A 19,616-nucleotide genomic window follows, 5' to 3' on the forward strand; every position below is an offset into this window, starting at 1 on the left:
GTCTTAATGAAGTTTGCCCTACCTCCCTACAGATTCTAGGTTTAAAGCTTCAGAGCTTCCTGCATTCCTCTGAACAGAACTAAAAATCAGGAAATAAAAGCACACTGCAGATGTCTTCAGATTGGGGTTTTTGAGGCTTTTTTTTTTTTTTTCAGCCTTTTTCAGCCTTTTAAGCGTCATTTACATAATCCAAGCACACCTTTCTTGACCTGCTAGATGTATATCAACTGTTGTGTTTGCACCTAGAAAATGAAGTGCCCCATTTAAGAAGCTGTAACTATTTTTTTTAAACTGGTTTCCTTTGACCAGTTTTCTTTTTTTTTTTAACAGAAAATTGTGAAGCACTTTGATGTAGTTTGCATTACTCAAATCAAATTTTTGGTTTTGATCATGGACTATGAATATGAAAGTCTTCTCTAGGTGCTACCTATAACGCAAAAGTTAGTAACACAGTGTTGATGTTACTGGAACTGACAGTTCAAACACTGATACCTGCTGCAATACAGGTGACAATGTGGAGTCTTGTAAGAGTTACAACCCAGTGCTATAAGGGTTAGAAAAGGAGGGAATTATATCTGGTTGGAGAACCAGAAAAAACAAGGGAGATTACATTTGAGATGGACCTTAAAGGACCTTCTGAATTTAGACAGCCAAAGATGAAAGAGGAGAGGATTCCAGATAAGGGATCTTTGTGAGCCAAAAGCACAAAGCAGGGAAAGCCCAGATTAGTTACAGGGAACTTGAGGGACAGGAGAGAAAGCTGGAAAGGTAGACTAGGGCCTGTTTTCAAGGAATTTAAGGAAAAAGTGATAAATTTTGTTAGGCAGTAGTGGCTTCACTTTTGAAGATTCTCTTCCTTGCTGAGTGAGATGGTTGTAAATGAAGAAACTCTGAAGACAAGGAGCTCACTTAGGGGGCTCCCTAACTGGAGAGAAAAGACTAAAGCCTGCAGTACTAGAATCTATGGAATTTGAAGTGTGAAGCAAAAGAAAAGAAAAAAATGGGAGGGAGGAAAGGTCATGGAATTGTATGTCACGAGCCATTGAACCATTAGCATACTAGAAAGCACGATTGTCAAGGAATACAAGCATCGTTATATTTTACCCCTGCTCTCCTCAATTTCTCAGTAGAATGTATTCTCCCTTGTTGTACTATAGGACACAAAAAGCCCAGTCCAGGACCTACACAAACTTGGAGACTTTTTTTCATGCCAGGAGATAGAATTTATTTACGTTCTTTTTAACCTGCTGGTACAGCCTGCTAGTCCTGAGCCTGAAGAAAGATCAGATAGTTTTCTTACTGTGAACCTTTGGGTGGCATGCGCAGGGAACACAAGGAACTTCCAGAACCAGAGCTTCCTGTGCATGAGCACTCTCTCTCCAGACCTTGTGGTAGATACTAGAGGAAGAGCCCTGGCTTTGGAATCAGATCCTGATGCCAGTTAATAGCTGCATGATGCTGGGTGATGTACTAAACTCATCTGAGCTTCACTGCCATCTTCTTAAAGTGGTTATAATATTAAACCACTATTAAAACTATTGTAAATATTAGTTTAACTAAAACACACCAGATGTGCAACTTGGCATTTATTCTGCACTTAAAACGTAATAGGTATGGTTTTTTGTGGGGGAGGGGAATAAGGCAGTATAGAAAGAAATATTGTTGGACCCCTCCGGGAACCTGGAATATAGAACTAGCTTTCGTTATATTAACCACCCAAATGACCTTGAGTCAGCCTCTTACTGATTGGAGACCTCAGTTTCTCTATAGAGATAAAGGGATTTGGTAATCAACTCTCTCATACAGCTCTAGCATTCTGTAGTGGTATGAAATGGTTTTTATTTTGTTGGGTTTTTCCATTCTGTTTAAAATCAGTTTTAACTTTGCAGGCAAGATTGAAAAGTTAGCAATTATTAAGGTATAGTAGTCTGAGATTACCAAATGATATTTCATTCATTTGTGATAACCTATACCTTACCTTTTGAAACATGACTCTTACAGGTTGAGAGAAATCCTACTTTTCTAACTTTTCTTAATTTAGGTATATATCATTGTGGTTAAGATCAGGATGAAATACTACCTGAATTCAAATATCAGCTCTGCCATTTATTGACTGCAGCCTACCCCCATAGGATTATATGTGTCCATATACATAACGTGTATAGTCCAGCATTGGACACGTGATAAGTATTCAGTAAGTATTAGTTGTTATCAGAACAAGGAAGAACGTATTCCCCTACAGTCCCAACAGACTGGATGTTGAAACTGTTTTCAATTTACATTTTTCTTTGTCTTGTTGTAGGTGACATAGTTATATTTAGAGTACAGTAAAAAAATAAATAAAAATAAAGTTTTATATTATTCTTAGTATATTGTAAGCATCTTCTGTGTTCTCTGAAATCATATTTTATCTCTTCTGTAATCAGGCCAATATTCATAATTTTCATAGCCATTCATTTCTTTAATTTTGCTTTTAGTTCATTTTTAATATTATCATAACTAATGTCAACATAATTATAATGCCACAGTAAACATCATTTATGTATATTTTTTTTCTTTTTAAGTATTTTCTTAGGCAGAATATCCAAGAGGAGCATTTGGGTGAAAGGCTATGAGTATTTTTAGGACTGGTGATATGAATTGCCAAATTGCTGTCCAAAAGGATGTTAATATTTTACATTGCCACCAACAGTGTATGATTACTGTCTTCCTCACAGTTTAGCCAGGCTTGGGTGTTTTAACTTTTTCGTATTTTCCTAACATGTATAACAGATTGCATTGGGGTTTTTTTCTGCATTTTACTGTTAGCAAGATTTAATACTTGTCCTGATATTTATAGTATCTCCTATTGTACAAGTAGTCTGTATGTACTTGACCCATTTATCTTTTGGTTACTTGATAATTTACTTGTTTGAGCTCCTTACTTAATTAACCTCAAGCCATATTCAACTTAAATTTGTTTCTCAATCTAGTAATACTTCTCTTTAGATATTTTATTTTTAGTTGTAAGGAGAATTTGTAATTTTAATACAGTTCAACTTGTTCATTTTTTACTCTGTGATTTTTCACTTCTAAATATAGAGTACTAATTACTCTAGATATTTGATAAGTACTACTTTCTCATATAGAATTAGATTAATTTGGAGACCTTTTATATTCCATACATCTGTATTTCCCTTTTTACATTAATAACACTTTTTGTCTTACCATAGTTTTATTATCTAGCAGAAGTAAATTGATCCTCTTTGATTATATTTAATGGGTATCGTTAAAGTCTAAATTACAAACCTTAAAAACCATACTCCAGCAATTTTCCCACTTCTTTCCAGCATGTTTTCCCTCTGTCCTAGATCTTTCTCCACAAACATGCCATTATTTCTCCTACTTAACAAAAAAACTCTTTTGGCCTACTTTTCATCTTATTATCCCATTCCTCCCTCTCCCTCCTCCATTTTTTTTTTAAGATTTTTTATTTATTTATTTATTCATGAGAGACACAGAGAGAGAGAGAGAGAGAGAGAGAGGCAGAGACACAGGCAGAGGGAGAAGCAGGCTCCATGCCGGAAGCCTGATGTGGGACTCCATCCCGGGTCTCCAGGACCACGCCCCAGGCCCAAGGCGGCGCTTAACTGCTGAGCCACCAGTTCAGCAGGAGGAGCCCCTTCCCCCTCCCTTTTAAAGCAAAAACTCCTCAGAAGAACGTCTATGTTCACTTTCCCCATTTCCTCTCCTTTAGGTCACTCTCAGACCCATACCATGTAGGCTTTGCCACCAACCACTCTACTGAAATTGCCATTCTCTAGGTCACAGGTGACCCCGTGTGACCCAATTGTTTGGTCCTCATCTGACTTATCGGGAGCTTTTGGTACAGTTGCTCACTCTGTCCTTGAAGTGCTTTCTTCACGTGGTTTCCAAGAAACCTTGTTTTTGTATTCTTCATAACTCAGTGGCCACTCCCTTCTTTGTCTCCCTTGTCACATTCCTCCACATGCCCTGACTTCTTCAAGTTGGCAGGTCCAGGAGCTCAGTTCCTAGATTTTTTTTCTCTTTTCTATGAGGACTCTCATAATTCACATCTCTGACCCAGACCTTAGTGCTGAACTCATGATTATACATATTTTCAGGCGCTTACTTTACTTGGAAACATCTGAAAATCATCTTCAACTTAAGATATCCAAAACTGAGCTTCTGGATTTCCTTCCTAGTCTGGCTCCCTTGGCAGTCTGCACTAGCCCAATTAATGACAACTTGGTACTTCCAGTAGGTCGGGCCAAAAACCTTGGGATCATCCTTGGTTCCAGTCTTTCTCTCATGGCCTGCATTGAATCCTAAAGCAAATCTTGTTGGCTCTACCTTCAAAATAGACACAGCATCCCCCCTGGTTTTCATCAGCTTTATGTATGTTACTCTAGTCCAAGCCAGCATCAACTCTTAAATGCATTATTATGATAGCATCCTGCCTCTTCCCTTTGCATGCAAAGATCATATAGGATTAATGAAAAACATCTTGAGTAATTTTTAACTCCTCGTGGAAGTTTGAGGGCAGTCACAATTTATAAGTGACATATTTCTTCCTTGATATGTGCTTTACATACTTTTAAATGGTTGTAAAATCTCAGAGATGTCTAAGTTTGTCATCTTTCAATTAGGTTAAGGTAGATTTTATTTTCCAGTTTGGATGAGATTTATCATGTGAATAACTAAAATGTTTAGGAAGTGTTTCTAAGAACAAGATACAGAAATTGCTGTGAGGTAATGAGAAATAAGGTAAATAGCAACATTTTCAAGGAAATTGAAAAAGTTAAAATCTTAAAAATATAATTTTTCATCAGTGATAAGAGGTTATCTTTTCTGTCTTCCTTCATTAGGACAGAAAACACATCCGAAACTGTTGGGTCTTGTTTTCATTGCATAGGCCAGAACTTCCAACAAGATTCCTTTATTAGCCTCCATTTCAGAAACAATTTGCTTTTGTTCACTTTTTGTGACTGCAGCTATATTAACCATTTATTCTTTCACTGGATTTTTGAACTCTTTAAGGACGGAGATTTTTTTTTTAATACTCTCTGCTTTTGGTATAGGTTATAATGTTCAAATAAGAGAGTGTCTTATAATAATAATGGCATAAATGGGTAAAGATCTTAAATATATTACTGTTTTGTCAGGTGGAAAAAGATTTCTGTTGAATCTCTGCTAGCAGAACATGAGCTTTTGATGTCACTGATCACGCATTGGCACTAAACTAGCCCTTTCATGTAATTAAATGAAGTTAAATGAAAAGTTAGAAGTAAAAGTTTTTCTGTTATAAATGTCTTCATGTTTACAAAAACGGTTTAGGGTTTATGTATATTTATCCCTATTACAAAGTACAGTTACCAAAAAAAAAAAAAAAAGTACAGTTACCAGCTTCAATCATGTCAAACTGACATAGGTCACTATGATTGAAAATCAGATGAGGTGGTGTACTTGCTAAGAGACTATGGACAGAGAAAACAGCAGTTGGGATGGAATATTGAACAATGACAAAAGATTTCAAGAGCAAACTTGCTAATGTTAGAATATTATATGGCTTTTGAATATGTCTAGGTTTCTGAAACTAACACTTTTGACATTTTGGACTGAATAATCCTTTCTTCGGGATGCCTGTCTTGTTCACTGTAGGATGTTTAACAGCATTCCTGGCCGCTCCCCACTAGATCCCATTGGCACCTCCCAGTTATGGCAGCCAAAAATGTCTTTTTGCCGCACGTCACCTAGTGGGCAGAATTGCCACTCCCTGAGAACTCCTGCGTTAAAGGGAAAAAGAAGGAAAATATGTATGGGAGGGAATGAACCCAGAAGCTGTGCTGTTCAATGTGGTAGCAGTGGGTACCTGGGTGGCTCTGTTGGCTAAGCATCTGACTTTGGCTTAGGTTATAGTCTCAGGGTCCTGAGATCCAGCCCTGCATCATGTCATGTCATCATGTTGGGCTCCCTGGTAAGCGGGGAGTCGACTTCCCCTCTCCCTCCACCCTTTCCTCTGCTCATCCTCTCAGTCTCTCTCTCTCTCTCTCTCTCTCAAATGAATAAAATAAAAAATAAAATCTAAAAAATATATATGGTAGCCACTAGTCCCTCGTGGCTTTTTAGGTAGTTAAACATTAAGTTCCTCAGTCACACTAGCCACATTTTGAGTGCTCAATACGCATTCAAGCTTAGTAACTACCTATTGGACAGCACAGAAATAAAACATTTCCATTATTACAGCAAGGTCAACTGGAGTGTTTCCTTACAAGGCACAGTCTGCTCAGCATTTCCATCTGAAAATGGCTTTGTGTGCTGCTCCTATGTACTTTGTGGGAGAAATTACAGGCTATAAATAATGATATTCAGGAATTCCTAAGCATCTCAGGATATCTTTTGCTTAAGAATTTTCTATATAAAATAATGTTGCTGATCTTAATTTTTTTTACTGTTTCAAAATTAATTTCTATTTCAGTATTTACAGAGAAGTTCCCAAAATTGATGAAAATCTGATGTAGTATACTGACATATTCTTAGAAAATGATTTATGTAATCCTATATTCTACCCTCAACTTTTATATTCCTTATTCTCTAAATTTGTGAATAAAGTGTAGTTTACAGGTTATAGTTTTCTTGGTCCTTTGAGTTGTTTGGATATTAGGATTTGAGTACAGAGCCAAGGGTTCTTACTGTTCTTACTATTAACAGTTACATCAGCTCTGCAAAGGCAGAGCTGCTGAGAAAATTGTGAAAGCAAAAGTCATAGGAAAAAACTAAACATAATAGGTTTGTCCTAACCAGTAGTTCAAAACATAATTTCAGGAAGTATTCAAATGTATTATTGCTGAGAGCATTTATGTTTCCAAGTAATGGTAAGTCTATTTTAGGAAAGAATTATTCTCACCCATAAACAAAACATCCTGCTGTGGAAAATTTCTTAAACCTTTTATCATGTCACATTTCTGAGAAATGTATTTGCTGTAATACCAGAAACCGGGTGGCCTGAACAACAGAAATCTACTGTCTCACAGTTCTGGAAGGTAAAAGTCAAGGCGAGGGTATCGATGGGTTCCCTGGTTCCTTCTGAGGGCTTTGAGGGAGAATCTGTTCCAAGACTCTCTCTCAGCTTCTGGTGCTTTGCTGGCAGTCTTTGTCATTCCTCGGCTGATAGATACATCACCCCCATCTCTGCCTTCATTTTTGTGAAGGTCTCTGTGTCCAAATTTCCCCTTTGTATTAGATATGTAAGTCTCATTGGGTTAGGGCCCACGCTAATTACCTCATTTTAACATGATTACCTCTGTAAGGACCCTATCTCCAAATCAGGTCACATTCTGAGGGAGTGGGGATTAGGACTTCATGTTGTAGGGGCATAGTTCAGCTTATAACAATCTCTTTTACATATCCTGAGAAAAACTAAAATACCAAGGAGTTTTAGGGGTTAGGTAAGGAGAACATTTAATGTCTAACAAAATTGTCTTGATTTAAAAGTTGTCACATGGGGAAGAGAAGACTGATTTTTCCCTTATTGTGAATGTAACGTTAGGGCAATAGGTGGATATTATAGGGAAGACAGTTTTATTCAGTAAATAAAGGAAAGCTTTCCAATACCCAGAATTGTTCACCATTGAGACTGACAACCTTGTGAGAGCAATGAGTTCTCCATCACTTGGGGGAAGGAAAGGGAGAGTACAACCCTCACTGAAGATCTCGTCTCTTATTACTTGGACGCTTCCTATGGAGAACCATAAATAAATTAGTTTTCTGTGAGAAACTGTGAAGTATTTTGAATATAATAAAACTGCTTAGATATTCACAAAGAACAAACTGATGGTTGACAGAAGGAAGGAGGTGGGCGGCATGGGCAAAATGGGTGAAGGGGAATGGGAGACAGGCTTCCAGTTATGGAATGAATAAGTCATGGTAATAAAAGGCCCAGCACAGGGAATAGAGTCAGTGGTATTGTAACAGGGTTGTATGGTGATAGATAGTAGCTACACTTGTGGTGAGCATAGAATAACCTGTAGAGAAATTGAATCACTGTCTTGTACACCTGAAAGTAATGTAACATCCTGTGTCAACTATATTCAAAAGTTTAATAAAATAAAAATCGAAGGTTTGGAAAAAAACTACTTGAACATTGAGCTAAGTAAATACATTACCCTTGTATTACATGAATATTAGCAGTGATTAATAAATGGTATTTAAAAATAGCACGAATGGGGGTCCCTGGGTGGCGCAGCGGTTTGGCGCCTGCCTTTGGCCCAGGGCACAATCCTGAAGACCCGGGATCGAGTCCCACGTCGGGCTCCCGGTGCATGGAGCCTGCTTCTCCCTCTGCCTGTGTCTCTGCCTCTCTCTCTCTCTCTCTCTCTGTGTGTGACTATCATAAATAAATAAAAAAATAAAAAATAAAAATAGCATGAATGTATACAGCACTGAATAAATTGTATGCTAAAGATTCTGCTAATGTGACACTTTTTCATCACCAAACTTTAATTATCAATCTTTAGGACTTCCAAAATTTAGAATACACTTTCACCAAAACTGTAAATGGATAAACTGGCTTCTCTGTGTTTAAATTTCCAGAGGCCCACTGAAACAGTGAGCAGTAGTCACTCTTCTTGAGTGTGGATTTAAAGAAAGGGCAGATATAAGAACAAAAGAGAACTTGGTGATATTTGCCTAATGGGGATCATAATTGCCATGATTAGTTCTTTGCTGCTTTGTGCCTGTGATTTTTGTTTTCTTTTGGGGACACCAACTAATCTCAGTATTGCTGAACAAACTTCCTCGTTGTTGTTTGGTCAATATTTGTTTATTTGCACTGTTTTAAATCATTAATTTTCATCAACCTTAGTTTTTTATTTCTGGTTTTCTGAAATCTAAGGCTTTTCGATTTTCACTTTACATACCTTAATCTTGCAAATAGGAATGATGGTGGTTTTAAGGTATTTAATGGATCATTAATGGATAGGGAAGACTACACTTTAAAGATACACTGCTAGCTCCATATAAAAGGGCCTTAGGGGATCCCTGGGTGGTGCAGCGGTTTGGCGCCTGCCTTTGGCCCAGGGCGCGATCCTGAAGACCGGGGATCGAATCCCACGTCGGGCTCCCGGTGCATGGAGCCTGCTTCTCCCTCTGCCTGTGTCTCTGCCTCTCTCTCTCTCTCTCTGTGACTATGAAAAATAAATAAAAATTTATAAAAAAAAAAAAGGGGGCCTTAGAAGTGTATAAATCTTAAAGAATTTGAAAGCATTAAAGCGTTATATAAAATTACATGAGAAAAGTGGCCTGAAAGCTTTGCTTTCCAAAGCTTATATATTCCAAAGCTTATATATTCCAAAACGATATCTGGTCTTTTCCTTGACAGGTAAATGGCAGAAATACAAAATGGAAATGAACTCCCCCCCCCTCCATACACACACAGACAGTTTATGCTCTTTTATCATGGTTAAATACTTTCTTAGGAATTTTTAAATCCTAAATTTTGTGTTATTTCCTGTGGTAAACATGATGCAAATACTGCTTTGTTTCAAATGTTCTCCTAAGCCTAAGAAATAAAATGTACCTTCGGAGCACCTGGGTGGCTCAGTGGTGGAGGGTCTGCCTTTGGCTCAGGTCGTGATTCCGGGGTCCTGGGATGGAGTCACCGCATCAGCCTTCCCGCAGGGAGCCTGCTTCTCCCTCTGTGTCTCTCATGAATAAATAAATAAAATCTTTAAAAATAAAATGTACTTTCTCCCTGTAAATCTATATACCCCATTACCTTAAAGTTTTGCTAGTGACAAGTTCTTGTAGTGCTTTAACTGAAATAGCTCAACTAAAACTAATCAGAAAAACAAAAATGGTAAGCCATCTTAACAGTAATAGTTATGATAAAAAGAACCCATGGTTACCTGGAATGACTAAGAGAGGTGAAGGAAATGCTGAAGATGATGTAACGTGTAACCTACAAGTGCACTGCCTAAGTGCCTAGAGAGAGGGGAGGAAGGAAAGCATGCAGCCCCGTCCCGTGGAATGTTCAGTTCTGCTCCCCACTTCCCACTTCAGAGTACATTTTCACAGGCTCTTGCCCTCCGCTTTACATTTTTCTCACCTTTTCCTCTAGTTCTTCTTTTTCCTTTCACTCTCAGTAAAGGCGAGGAGAGAACAGTATGGCCTCTGTCACATGCAGAGATATAACAACTTAAGAGGTTATTATCTATAGTTTCCAAACCAACAGAGGGGGAGGAGACAGGAGGCTACTGGGATAGAGAAGACCAAAATAAAGGGACAGGTGATGGAGGACACGTGGACCAAAAATGATGCAGGAAATGGGTTCAAATATGGCAGTAATGACAGTAACTGTACACAGATTGCCTTCGCCTGCTAAAAGGATCGATAACAATGGGGACAAAACTATAAAAAAAAGTTGTAAACGTGAACGTTAAAAGATGATCTGAGTAAATGGATAGTCCATGTTGATGGATCAGTATTGGCTAATGTTGATCAATTCCTCCCAACTAACTATAAATTCAGTGGGATTCCAACAGGATTCTTACTGTTTGTGTTTTCGTGGAACCTAATTATCTAAAGTTCACAGGAGAGAGCTAAACTCCCAGCAATGATAAGACAGCTGTAAAGAACAAGGAAGGAAGACTTGCCCCAATTATATATCAAGTTTGATTATAATGTTATAGTAACTGAGACCATGTAGAATTGGTGCAGTGATTGATAATAAACTTACTGGAACATAATCAAGAATCCAGAAACTAACCCAGCACATGTGGAAATCTGATACAACAGAGTAGTATTCAAAATCAGTAGGAAAGGATGGGTAACCTAATACTGTTGTGACAACTAGGTCATCTCTTAGAAAAAAAAAGAATGAAATTACATCCTTATTTCACAGCAAACTCAGAAATAAATTATAAGTGGACTACCTGCTTATATGTCAGAACTAAAATATTTAAACTTTTAGAAGAAAATGTAGGAAAATGTCATTATAATTTGGTAGAGAACTTTTCAGACCCTACAACAAACTAAATGATAAATGCAGCCTACCCTACATCTGACGCTGTTTCTGCATTAGGAATTATTCTAAGCACTTTCACACAATTTCATTTATATCTCACAATGGCCCTAATAATACAGATACAGATACTGCTGTATAATATAATAATATCTGTATTATTACCCCATTTTGCCATTGAGAAACCCAAGGCTTTAGAGAAGCAAAACTACCTGCCCAGGGTAGTCACACAACTTACTCTAAGTGACAGAGCTAGTGGCAGTCTTGCTCTGGAACGAGACCTGAACCAGTGTGCCACCCCACCTACCTGTGTACTGGAATTTGCATGCAATAATTCAGTGAGTTTTGTCAAATACTCCTGTATCACCACCCTTAACAAGATCAAGATTCACTTTACATTCTCAACGGTGGTGTTGAATGTGTATTTCTACCACCTGTGCCATCCCTGACAATTTTATCTTTGCTAATCTCTGTGAAAAAATACCCAATTGTTTTAAATATCCTTTTCAGGAAATGAGTTTTAAAGCTCTATTTGGAAACCCATATTGCTGTTTTCTCAATTCCTCAGTAGTTTGGGGGCTGGAAAGGAAGGTGTAATGGAAGCCAGCACTAGAATTGTGGCCCAGTGAGGGTGAAGAATGCAGACAGTTTTATAACATATATGACAAGGTATGATAGTAGATGTAAAGAATTGCTTAAAATCAATAAGAAAATTAGCAATCTAAAAAAAAAAAATGGGACGAAAGTAAAAGGCATCTCCTAGAAGATGAAACCAATGGCAACTAGACATATAAAAAGAATCACAAAACTCATTAGTTTTCAAGAAAATGTAAATTAAGACCACATTGAAATTCCATTTCACACATTCTACATTGCAAAAATTAAGAAGTCTGAAAATGCCAAGTGTTGGCAAGGATGGGCAGAGCAACATTTTTTTGGGAATGGCAGAAAAGGAAGATGTAACAGCTCTGGAAACTTACAGTGTTCATCATCCCCATACCTGGAGACCTAGCAATTCCACTACCTGGTAGACCTAGATACCTATGGCAGGAGACGTTTGCAAGGATATTAATAGGAAAGTTCTTAAAGCAAGAATCTACCAAGAATACTAGTTTACAGAGGAGACTGGGTAAATGAATGTTAGTATATTTATATAATGGAATATTATGTAGCACTAAAGCTGAATGAGATACCACTTAAAAAGTATCAACATGGGGCAGCCCGGTGGCTCAGCAGTTAAGCATCTGCCTTCAGCTCAGGGCATGGTCCTGGAGACCCAGGATCAAGTCCCAGGTCGGGCTCCCTGCATGGAGCCTGCTTCTCCCTCTGCCCCCCCCCCACCTCTGTTTCTCATGAATAAATAAATAAAATCTTTAATTTAAAAAAATAGCATCAACATGGATGACGGGGAAATTATAGTGAAGTTTGGTTTGGTTTGGTTTGGTTTGGTTTTAAAAAAAGCCAGATGGGATTACATTTAGTAGGTTACCATTTTAAAGACTCCAACAAAGGTAAGACCAAACAATATAGGAAATATCTGCCTATATGGCAAATCTATTCTTCCAAAAAGAAAAGAATGATAAACACAGATTTTAGGATTGGGGGTCACTTCTTGGGAATACCCTAGCAGAAGAAAAATCTCAGAAATAATGATAATGGTGCTATTCTGCCTTGATTTTGGATGGCTGGTTCACTTCATTGTGCTTCATAACTTAGAAGTACGTGTCATATTTTCTTCATATCAACTCTTATATTTAAGAAATGCTTGGGGTGCCAGGGTGGCTCATTCGATTAAGTGTCCAGCTCTCGATTTCAGCTCAGGTCATGATCTCAGGGTCCTGGGATCAAGCTCCAGGTTGGGCACTGCACTCGGCAGGGTGTCCACCTCAGCATTTTCCTCTCCCTCTCCCTCTCCCACTGCCCCTCCCCCAGCTTGCACACACGCTCACGTTCTCTATCTCAAATAAATAATTTTTTTTTTTAAAGAAGTGCGTGACAAAATAAGGACAAAGATACGGTAATTAAAGGGACAAGCTTAGACAACGGGGGAGCAGATACCATCAGAAAGGAGATGCTGCCCCTGTCCCAGCCCATATGCTTCTTGCTGGTGTAGAGGCCAGTTTTAGTGCTCAGCCAGGCCCCAGATGGAGGGAGGGAAGGCGCTGCACCTGTCATGAAGAGTTTGTGAACAGAAGGCCAGAACCCCTGTGAAATCACTAGGCAGTCTGTCTCTAGTCCCTTCTTTTTCTCAAAGCTGGTATGAGTCCAGTGAAGAATGTCCAATTTCTTATATATCCAAAGGATTTTTGAGGTTCTAGAAGTAGGTACATAAACACTTAAGAGTTTTTTTTTTTCCCCTAACTTATTTTCAGATGACAGTAGTTTTCTTGCCTATCTGTTTGATATGTGGGATACTGCTAAAAAAAGCAACTCAATGCCTAAAAAATGTATAAATTCATGTGCCTTCACTATAGCTACTTCCAGACTAAAACAGACCTAAGAGAGTGTAAATGTTGAAATGCAGAAATAATAGCCTTACCTCTGTAATCTGCTTTGTATTCCTACTGATGTTGCTTGTCCATTTTGAGAGTTGAGTTGGTCAGAAATGTTACATTACTTGAAACTCCCTAACGGCTCCATAAGAATGATTTAACTTTTAGGTTATGTGTTTCAGAGCAATTCCCCACTATTACAAAGGAGATGAGGTTAATTCTAGAATCTGGGATGGGCCCGAACCTATCAATGGGAAATAATGTCTAATAATAACATTTTATACCAATGTGTAGCTCTGGTTTCTTATACATGCTGAGCCTCATTTATAGAAAAGGAGGAAAAAGGAAAATAATAATAGAGAATTTTGTGTTTTCTGTGTGGTCAGCATTGCTGTGGGGGTGATCTGGCTAAGACATCTGTCACCCACTAATGGCCAGGATTTATTTGGCCTGTTAGGCTGTCCCCTTGCTCCCTTGTCATTCCATGTTCTGTGCTCACTTGGTTAGTAGAGGCGGACGTTCAGGAACCTGATTGGAAGATGATTAGCTAGTAGATTTGCAGATTCATCGGCAGAGATTTCTAGTGTGGGAATGCAAAATAAGTAAATTTACTAGCTTTAACTTTAAAAGTTATCCATAGTTCTGTACTACCCTAGCAGCCTCCCAGAAATAACAACAGGGTGGCCAACTTCGTTTGAATAACACTTTTTTTTTTTTTTTAAACGTGAAGAATTTTAGCCAAGTTGAGTTGAGGAATCCTGTAGGATTTTGTGAGAGTGCTTTAGGAAGAAGGAAATCAGGAAAGGAATCAATCGGCTTCTATAACGTGTAATGGAGTATTTCCCAAAGCCCAAACATGTACTAGGGGGATAAATGAAGTGGGTTATTATGGAACATTTCTTATGAAACATGATGGGAAATTCATGAAATAAAATGAATTCCTAATATAAACAATAAAAGATTGGAAAGCTGGTATAAACTGGAAAAAAAAAAAAACAAGAAAAAGAAGTTAACTTGAAAATGAGCTCTGAAATCAGTGACCATTTATTCCTTTTACTCTTTGCCAAATTCTTGTTTTATTAAGGTTTTGTCAGTTAGTCTTATGTTTTGCTAACAATTAATCCCTCAAACTAATCCTAAAACTTCCCGATAAACAGACAAGATTTCCTAACCTTATTTACCCTTTAAAAAGAAGTTTTGTATGATGGGATACTTTAAAACTACGGCTTTAAACCAGAAAGCAGTTCTCCAGCTTTACAAATGTTGAAAATGGGTGCTACTTATGAGAAATATGGTTGATAGAATGATAACTTTTCACCTTTTAAAAATCTTAATTAAATTATTTTCACTGTTCCTGAACATGGGTTAAGAGTATCTATTTACATAGAGATGCTGTGGATTCTTTATTTAGAATAAGAACTCACACAGCACTATATGGTATTTAAAAGCTTTTAAAAACACCTTTCCCGGACCCCATCCTCAAAGATTCTGACTTAATTGATCTGGAATAAGGCCTGGACATCCTTTGTTTTAAAAGCTCTCCAGGTGATTAGGATATACAAACAGGTTTGAAAATCTTTACACTAGAGATTGTGAGAGAGAAAACCAAGTGAGGATTTTGAGAAATAGTAGTGTCAGGAAACTATATAGAATTGAGTTGCTGAACTGTTACCATTTTAAAACAAAGAGATAAAAATTATAAAATGTCTGTAGTTTGGTGTTCAGTGATTTCAGGATATTTGAGTACCCAGAAAATATTCGAAGCTTAGCAACATTAGTGGTCTATAAAGCAGTAATCTTCCCAGACAGACTTGCTTGGTCTTTTTAGATTGAATTACAGAAGTATTAGAGGAAAGGAATGTAGTGGATGGAATGTCTGGATTTTATTATAACATTCTCTATAGTAGTGCTTCATGAAATTCACCTTGGAAATGAATTTCATATTCCCAGCTAGCATGTGAAACAAAGTCTAGCCAACAGCAAAATATCACATTTGTCAGATTGGCTAAATAGCACGTTTACAGCAGTATACAATTTAGACTGCCTTAAAAAGATCACTTTAAAATTTGTTGGTGCGGGGATTTATGTTTATTTTTAAATTCATCAAAATCATTCCATGCCTTTAAAAGTATCCATAGTATTAATATTGTATATCAGAATGTCTTATAATTGGCTAAAAATATAATAGGTAAAATCTGGAGGCCGGGGGAAGGTGAGAGGAAGCTCAAGGCAAATTTCATCATAAGAGAAGGACAGATGCTGTGTAGAGCTAAAGCACCAGCCGTTCCTAACCCTTTTCTTAAATCAAAGGCTTACTTGAGGCTCTGACATTTTTCCTGTTTAAATAAAATTTTATTTTTTCCATCAGTTATATTTATCATTTAAATTAAGGAAAATTAGGGTTATTTTTTAAATGACATGTATTTTAAGATCCCATTTTGTATATTTTTTTAATCTTTCTCCATCAATAATACTGAAAGAGATGTTTAAATCATCAAATGTTATTACTGATTATTTCTGGGGTGAGTTTTAAATTTCTTTGAAGTGTAAGTTCTTCAAAATTTCATAATGACGAGGTTTCTACAGGATAGATATTTCTTTTTGCCTGCTAAACTGGCGCTGTTTTGTGGCAGCAGTATAAAAACAGTACAAGGTAAAAATATCAATATTTTCATGTTCCTTTTCTAATTTACAGAATTTGGAGTTTCATAAAATGCAGCTTCACACATTATCCTTTGAGTAACTGCAAGTGACATCACTACTTCTTAGTACAGTTGACCCTTGAACAATCCAGGAGTTAAGAGCATTGACTACTGTATAGTTGAAAATTTGTGTATAACATTTGACTCCCTCAAAACTTAAATACTAATAACCTACCATTATTGACTGGAAGCCTTACCAATAACATTCAGTGAACACATATTTTGTATGCTGTGTGTATTATATACTATATTCTTATAACTAAGTAAGCTAGAGGGAAAAATTAAGAAAATCAAAAGAAAATACATTTACACTACTGTACTGTATTTATTGAAAAAAAAATCTTTGTAAGTTGATGCACCCAGTTCAAACCTGTATCGTTCAAGGGTCAACTGTAGTAGTATGCCTTTACTTCATCCCTAAAATGGAGGTGATTCTGTTCTTGATTAACTCAGGTTGCTTTGAGGCACAAATGAGATAAACTGTGTGAATGTCCTTTACACGGACATGGGCCTATTATAGAGAAATATATTATTAGTCCCTGCTCCTTAAAACAGTCTGTTTCCCTTACAGCCAGGCACTAATGAGTATTACAGAGTTGTAACCCTTCCATAACAATGTCATTAGAATTATAAAGAAATGAAAGATGAAGAAAAACAGACTTTTTTTATTTTTAGTTTTGTTTATTTTAATTTTAGTTCTGTTTTATATTTTAATATTCTCTCCCCACCAACGTGTGGGCCTTGAGTAAGGTTACTTTAACAGTTGACCCTAACTCTAATAGAGTACTAACCCTAGCCCAGCTCACTTAGATAAGCCCTCATGTCTTCACTTCTGTCTCTCTGGGTACATTCAAGAATATAGGATGCCGCCCTATGTATATCAGCCGCTGCCTGCAGCTCTCCAGTCTTCTTGCTCCGTGGTTTATGATGTGCACCAGTGCCCCCCAACCATTCATCAGGCAATCTTGATCCTCCCCTCCCCCACCCCCCAGATTTCCATGCCCTCAGGAGTCTGGGCTCACTTGCTGCATAACAAACCACCCCAAAACTTAATGGCTTGAGATAAAAGTGTTATCATGATTCTGTTCCACATGAAAAGGGAAATCATCCTTCTTTAATCTTTTCTAATGTTATGATCCCATGGCAGTTGCTATTGTTTAGAATTATTTTTTAAAGCTGTTTCATGGATCGGAAGGATTCTGGTGCATTAGAACTTTTTCCTAGCACTGGTAGACCTAATGTCTTAAATTTAGTGGTAGGATGAGAAAATTTACAGGTGTCATCTTTAAGTATTTAGTTGATTTTTGTCCCAGTATGCAAGCCATACTTTTTCTCTTCCTCATAAATTGACTCAAGTTCTAGGATGATTTGGTCAATAAGAAAGTAAAACTGATTCAAATGAAGAAGAAAATAGGTAATCTGTCAATTCTTCAGTGATCCTGACTCATACTAGTAGTATAAGTAGCTAACTTCACTTACTGAACAGGTTACTTTGATTTTTAAAGAAGAAATCTCTTATGAAACAACTTTATTTAACAGGTTTAAACATTTGGATGGAAAACAATATAATTTTCTAGAAGTGATTTTTTTTTTCCTGAGTGACAAATATGAACACACAATTTATGACACTGTTTCTACGAAACAATACTTGGGAAGATTCATTTTGTGAATCTTTGTCTCTCTGTAGCTGGTATGTGTTGTGTGCACTTTAAAAAGAAATTGTTGGAATTTGTCCATCTTCTCTTTTATATCCCTTCTCTCAGGAAAGCTATGTGATATTTAAAGTACAGTTCAATGTGCTGCTATGGAAACTAAAATAAACACATTTAAAAAATAAGGGCAATCGATAGATAGATACTAAATCTTTGGCCATCAACCATAACAAAAACATTCTGTGAAAATAAAAAAAAAATTTTTAATGAAGCAAATACATTTTAAACAAGTTGAATGTAAATGCTCTCCACAAAATAGGAATGAATCAGAAATGAGAAAAACCACCAGTCCAAATGAATATAATGACATTGGGAAATATGACCATTTATATATGTATGTTGACATTGAGACTTCTGCTACTGAAGGATATTAGACTTCTCTCACTGCTTTTTTTGGCTTCATGGTTTAATAAATTATGATAAATAATGTGTGTCAAATTGAGAATTAAAATTGCTGATACATTATGTTTAAGTGATGGTTATACTTAACCAATCAGAAAAAAGTGCTACTGCTGTCATAATTTTTTTTTAAGATTTTATTTATTTGAGAGAGAAAGAGAGAGAGAGCATAGAGAGGGGCAGAGAGAGAGAGAGCGAGAAAACCAGACTCCCTGCTGAGCCAGAGCCAGGCTGGGGGGCCTGATCCCAGGACCTTGAGATCATTACTGGAGCTGAAGTCAAACACTTAACCAACTGAGCCATCCAGGTGCTCCTGTAATAATTTTTTAATGGGATATGGCCATTGTTGAGACATGTGGGTGACTCTGTTGTTTAGCACCTGCCTTCGAACCAGGGCATGATCCTGGGAGTCCCAGGATTGAGTCCCACATCGGCTGCCTGCATGGAGCCTACTTCTCCCTCTGCCTGTGTCTCTGCTTCTCTCGGTGTCTGTCATGAATAAATAAAACCTTTAAAAAAGGAAATAGCCATTGCTCTTTTTTTTTTTTTACTTATTTTATTTTTTCAAAGGCCTTAAAAGAAAATGGTACAGTTATCAGATTGAGTAGCAATTATCATTTTCTTTTGTCACTTTTTCATTTTCTTGACCTCAGTATTTTAGACTGCGCGTACGAAAGATTCCATTCTGCCTTTTTGTGTAAAGGAACAAGGTTTTATTATTATTATTGTTATTATTATTATTATTATTATTATTCTTTCTGCAAATATTTACTGAGTACCTACCATGTATCATAGTGTTCTAGGTCTTGGGGATGTGGAATTAAACATGACAGTTTTTGTCGTAGAGAACTGCTGAACATACAGACAGCAAACAGGAAAGTCAGTGAACATGCCATTGTGGAACAGTAACTGATATTTGTAGACTATGTACCACATGCCTGGCATTGTTACCTGATGTAACTTATTTAACACAAGATAGTTACTATTATAGCTCAGAGAAAAGTAAACAGGCACAGGAAAGTTAATAATTTCACAAAAGTCGCAGCGCTAGTAGCATCCAATCAAGCTTGCACAAGATGCTGCGAGAATGGCAAGGGGGTCTCCTCCTAAGGATGGCAAGGAAATCCTCTGGGAGGAAATAGTCTTTGTTTCCCACTTTGAACTGATCCTGCTTGAGAAGCACCAGTCAGAGGGGAAAAGTATGACAAGGCATGGAAACAACAACAGAAGCTCCTGGGTGGCTCAGTAGTTTAGTGTCTGCCTTCAGCTCAGGTCATGATCTCAGGGTCCT

At 37.2% G+C, this 19,616-nt stretch overlaps 1 protein-coding gene across 1 annotated transcript in view; it reads left to right on the forward strand.

The window, feature by feature from the left end:
- Positions 1-19,616, forward strand: part of REEP3 (receptor accessory protein 3) — a 97,728-nt gene that overhangs the window by 1,403 nt on the left and 76,709 nt on the right. The window lies entirely within an intron of this gene.

This window comes from Canis aureus, chromosome 4 (assembly GCF_053574225.1).
Source record: "Canis aureus isolate CA01 chromosome 4, VMU_Caureus_v.1.0, whole genome shotgun sequence".
Lineage (NCBI taxonomy): Eukaryota > Metazoa > Chordata > Mammalia > Carnivora > Canidae > Canis > Canis aureus.